Raw genomic sequence first — 6,000 nt, 5'->3', positions numbered from 1 at the left:
CATGAGAAAAAAAATCTCAAGAAATTTAAAAATATTTGAACCAATGAAAATATAAGTAGCAATGTTGTGGGATGCAGTGAAAGTGTTGTTTACAGGGTGATTTATAGTAATAAATGCATATATTAGAAAAAAAAGAGAGAACTCAAGTGAAATGAATACATTTCTGGAACAACATAAAGGTAATAATTGACTCATGAGGAGAATTTTAAAAATAAGTAAATCAACCAATGAGACTAAAAGAAGGTGAATCAGTAACCAAAGCTTCCTACTCTCAAGAGATACCACTCAAGAGACATATATTTCAGAGAACAGAAAAATATACAAATTATTTCAGATAATAGAAAGAAAAGAAAAGCTATCTTGTTTTATAAAGTACATTAGTCAGGTTTTGCCGTGATAGTGTCATGTAACAAATAACACCTTAAAACTCAGTGATTTGCAACATCAATTATTTCTCACTCATTTGTCTATGGATCACTATGCTCTGTAAAATTATATTAGTCAATACAGATTATAAATATATTTAATAAAATCCAGCACTAAATCATGATAAAACAAACTAACCAAATCTCATAGCAAACTGACATTAGAAAATAACATGAAAAGGGCTTTCAAAAACCTATAGCAAGAGTATAGATTATAAAAATGTAGGAAAAACAAGCAAAATAAAACAAAAATCCCCCAAACAATCCAAAAAACAAACCTCTAGCAATCACTCAATGTTGAAGCTATAGACTCCCCATTAAAACCAAGAGCAAATCAAGAGTGTTGGTGGTATTCAAATTGTTCTTGTGGTCCTCACCACAGTAGATTTGGGGGTGGAAGGATGAGGAATTTTTTGACTGGTGGTTTTTATTTTCCCCATGAAGCATAAGGCAAAGTCACCAGCTGAAAGTATGGGATGAGAAGAAGTTGTCAGAAGTTCAGCAAGAGAGGAAGCTATTAGCTAATCAACTTTTAGAATGGGGGAGCAAACTTATTTGGAAACCATCCAAGGATTGCCATGAACAGTTAAATGACTATCGTGGTTTGTTGTCATGAAGGTAATGGGGAACCTTCAAGCTAGAGTTTATGATTTTTCTCAACCACTATTTAGCTGCTCAGGGGTAGGCACTGCGGAATTGCTGTATTTAACCAGGTTTGGGATTTTGCCAGACAAGAAACGCTAAGCCCCAAGGAAGCTAAGAGTGTTTGAAAGAATAGTCATTAAAATGATGATGGACTCTCAGCCAGGTCAAGAGAACTATGAAGACAAAAGAAGGCTGATGGGTGGTGAAGAAGCGGTGGGCTCAACGGATTTTAAGTCTCAATGAAGTTGAAGTTTCCTTGAGGGCATACAACACCTCACTGCCCTATTGGCTAGAAGGCTAGAAGGTTGTGGTGAGACAGTCTGAGGATTGGGGTTGAGTTTCAGAGAAGCTGCAGTTACTGGGACTGAATAGAAATGGGGTGGCCATTGGGATGGGGGTGGCTGATTTGGGGGTGGAAGAAAGTTGGAGTTGGGGGCAAGGAGGGCAGAGAACTGGGAGATCAGGGTGTTAGATGCTGGGGCTCCATGGATGTCACAGTCTTAGAATGAGGTCATGCATGGGAAACAATGAGCCAATAATTGGAATCTTTAATGCCAGAGGGAAGAGGGGGGAGGTCAATAGAGGGGTAGTGGGTGCAGACTGTATGGTGAGATGGGGTCATTTTCACAGGAGCTGGGATTTGGAAGGAAGATGTAAAAAGACTTGGGGGTTTAGTGGAGGGAAAGAATAACAACTACCCAAACTCTGGACCAGGGGAAAGCAGTCTCCACCTGGGATGGCTATGGGGACAGGAGACTTCTGGGGTGGTGGTTAAGGCATACAGGCTGAGGATATGGTGGAGGTTGGAGGGGTGGGTCTGAGGTGATGGAGGCCCAGTGGGAAGGCTTTAGAAGGAAAGAACAGTAGGGGACTGGATAAAGCTGGGCCCAGGAGTGATCAGAGCAAGAAGACCCTTGAGCACATGTGTGATGGCTGGAGTAAATGGGGATTAGCTAGTGTCTTGGGGAGAGGTGGGAGAAGAGAAGACATTTGGAACTACCATCCTGAATCCTTGGTTGGCAGTCTGGGGCTCAGGGGCGATGCGGTCCTTATCAGTTCAAATGAAGGCAGACTGTGGAAGTTGAGCTGGTTTTGAGGGAAGTTCTCTCAGTGGGTCCTGAGGGAAGTTTCCTGTTGGAGGCAGCAGTGAGGGCAGGACAACTTCCTGGAGAGGAGTGTGGGTCACAGGCTCCAGCCAAACTGCACCTCTTCAGACTATAGTGGCTTCAGAGAGGTAGCCTCAGGAAGCAAAGGTGTCTGGGCAGAGGTGACGTCCACAGAAGATGGTTTAACCAGTTTTGTCCCTTTATGTCTACCCATAAACAACAGCTTTCAGGAGTTGTGCTTTCTTGGGCTGGGCCCCGAAGAACCAACCCGGTGGGCCCCATGAACACTAGTTTCAAGGAGCCCCCTCAGGCCAAGGCCGGGGTGTGAAGGCCCTAAGCCCCGGTGGGTGTTAGCCCTCCCCCAGGTCCTGAAGATGGGCTGAGAGGTTTCTCCCTTCACACCCTTCTAGGGTACTGCCCTGAACCCCACAAGGAGCCACCCTGGGCATTGTCGGCATCTTTTTCCCACCCAACAACCTGGTGAGGTAGGGGTGAGGGTCTCTATGTCCCCAATGCAAGCAGCTTGCTTGGTGTCCCCTAGCAGGTGCCCAAACCCTGAGACCTCGGAATCTATTCTCCTTGCGTGGCACGTCTCTGTCCTCCTTTCAGGTCTTCCCGTACTTTCGGGGGCACCAACCATGGCAGTCCCGTAGCGAGAAACCCAGGACACCCTCATTTCACAGCTCTGGTTGTGTACTAGATCACTTTTGAAAACCTCTGCCCTCGGATCCGACTTTACAAGTTGAGGGGGTGGAGCCCAAGCGTCTCCATTTGTACTTGAACAATATTCAGAAGTGACAGTTCTGGTTCTCCTGTGTGTGGGACCCTCTTGGGCCACCAACAGCCAGAGGAAACCGGTTGCCCTTTCCAGGCAGGCAAGAGAAGCAGGCTGGTCTAGCTTTTGTCACTTGCCGCTGGACTCTGCCTCAGGCAGGGCTGACAGGCAGCTCCAGGATGGCTTAACCTTACTCGACCAGCTACAGGGGCAGGAGGTGGGAGCCTGGGCAGGGAGACCTGGGGCGGGGGGTGGCTCTGGCGAGGGGGCATCTCGGACAAAGCTCTGAGTGCCAGGGAAGTCTTCCCAGAGGATTTCGGATGACAACATGAGAGAATCTGGTGCAGTGGAGGGTGGCTGGGAAATGGAAGGCATAAACAGAGGGATAGCCAAGGGCTCAGGTAAGAGTCCGTGCAAAGGACTGTCCTTGTGGGGGAAGGGGCCGGCCAGCGGGTGAGGCCGGGGCCTGGCTGGGCCAAGCCGAGGCTGGGCTCTGACCACAGCCCACGTTCTTTGTTAGTTGTCCTCCCTTTCCACCTCTTCAGCAGTAGTAGGAGAAAGGCGGGTGCAGGGCAGAATTGCTAGAGAAGAAAAAATGGTCCCTTCTGCATTTCTAGATTCTGTGGCTGGTCTATGAATTTAATTAACACAAGATGAACAGCAAGAAAAGACCAATTCTAATGACAGGTGTGTACAGTCAGGAGCCCCATAGAGATAGGAGAACACAAAAGGTGACCAGCCAACTGAGGCTTATATACTCTCCCAAGGAAGGAAGGGAAGGGGTCTGGGGCTTCTGGAGGGGGGAGAGGACAACTCCAGAGAAGGGCAGAGGAGGAAGTCTAAGGAAAGAAAGCTTGCCCAGGTTTGCAGATAAACCTACCAGTGAAAAAGTGATCTCTGGCAGAGGGTCCCTTCTTAGCATACTCTTAGCACACTTAGCACACTCTTAGGCACTGCGACACTCTGATCAATGTAAATTTCCTTACGAGAGGGTAAGGAAATTCTACCGTATTTCCAGAGCTGCTCTTGTGTCTGCGGTTTCTCCCGACAGGCAGCTCAAAATGATCCTTATGCCAGAAAGGCATATTTTGGGGTGGCAAATTCTGTCCCCCTCAGGTCTCTCTCCCTTCCCGCTGCCCCTTGCACGGGACAGTTTCTACAGAATAAACTGGGGTTTTCAAAGCCTCAGTTAATCTGGCTGGTAGGAGGAGTGATTCCCCCTGTTCAATGCCCGAGAGCCTGTAACTCCAGCCAAGGACCTGGCCTGCGTTCGCAGGATATCTTCTTCCTCTCAGAGGTGCCTGGGGACCACAGTGCTGCTCTGGGCAAAATAGAAAGGCAGATTAGAAGAATCACAACCTTAAACACACACACACACATACACACACACGCACACGACCAAAAAGAAAAGTCCAAGAACAACAGGAAGCTGAACAGGAAGTTCCCATAGAAGATGAAAATATTTGAGAGTTATGCTGAGTGCAGAGGCTGAGGGCAGGGGGCATTGTAGGGAGGAGGCACGACCGTGGAGGCGGTGGCCCATGCCACCCCGGCCTGAAGCAGATGACCTGGACCCACTGGCCGGGCCCTGCACACTTCCAGGGGCTCCGTAATCGGGCACACATATGCATAGCTCTGCGTACGCACGACAGCCTTCTCATGTGCTCGCCTAGCCCTGCCCAGGCAATCTCATGCACACACGTGCCCATGCCAACTGCTGTGCGGGCATGCTGGACCTACTCACGCAGCCGGATGCAAAACGACACAACTCAGAGACATCTTGTGTGCAAAGCTGTAAAGAAAGTGAAAGCTAGACTGTAGGCTCTTGGACTTACTTGGAGGCTTTGGCTGCCTCTCTCCTGGGCATCCAGGCTTCTGAGGCACTTGGGAACTGGGAGGTCTCTCACTGGCATGCCTTCGGCACCCTCCAGGGCAACCCTCCTTGGACCGTCTCCTAGCTCTATCCTTCAAGACCCGTCATTCTCAAGATTCTTAATCTCAAGATCCTTTTATACTCTTGCAAATTAGGAGGACCCCAACAAGACTTCATTAATGTGGGTTATGTCGATCAATAGAGCGGCATTGTTTTCCATTCCTATTTATGAGGACACTGTATGCTTCTGCACAAACTCTCTTCTGGGCAAAGTATAGGAAGAAAATCCAGTACCACAGAGCTATGTTGGAAAAGAGAGAGCCTCGTGGATTCTTTGTTGGGCAGCAGCTGACATGGTCAGCTGGTCCCAATGACCCCGACCCTTGGCTCTCCATGCCCTTGTGGAAGCCCCTCCACTTGGGTGTGGGCAGGACCTGGTTTGTTTCTAAGGAACACACAGAGCAAAAGCAATGGGATGTCACTTTGAAGACAACGTCACAGAGACTGTGCCTTCCACCCTGAGGGGCCTCTCTTACTCTCTCGCTCTGGGGGATATGAGCTGTCACTGTCCTGTTGAGAGGCCCACCCAGCAAGGGACTGAAGGAAGCTTCTGGCTGATATCCATGTGATGAACAGAGGCCTGCCTGCAACCACGGCATTGAGGGAGAAGCAGACCCTCGCCTATTGTTGTCGGATGAGACAACAGCCCCAGCTGCCACTTTGACTGAAGCTGGCGGGAGACCCTGAGGAGAGGTTTCCAGCTAAGCCATGACTGCGCTCCTGACTTCCTATGAGTTACTGTGAGGTAATGTCTGTGGTTTGAGGCTAAGTTCTGAGGTGCCTGAGTACCCAGCAACAGACTGCTCATAGATCACACCCCAGGAAAAGATCTTGGAGACCCCAGGGGTCCTCAGACCTCAGCTCCTCTAGACCCGTCTAATCTTTACCTGCCCTTGTGGACTTTTCTGGTCAGTATCTGCCCTCCTTTCAGTGTCCCCCTCTCAGCTGATATGAGAAAGAGGGCTGGTCAAGGAAGCAGGTCTGCGTGGGGGACCAGGGTCAGGTAACACCATGTGAGGTGTGGAACACTGCCTGTATGCGAGCTTGCTACTCTCTGATGGTGGACTTCCAGGCTCTGTGCAGTTCATAAGGGATGAGCTGAGTAACTCAGTCAAT

Source organism: Mustela nigripes, chromosome 7 (assembly GCF_022355385.1).
Source record: "Mustela nigripes isolate SB6536 chromosome 7, MUSNIG.SB6536, whole genome shotgun sequence".
NCBI lineage: Eukaryota > Metazoa > Chordata > Mammalia > Carnivora > Mustelidae > Mustela > Mustela nigripes.
The sequence above is the reverse complement of the archived record's forward strand: the minus strand, read 5'-3'. Positions refer to the sequence as shown.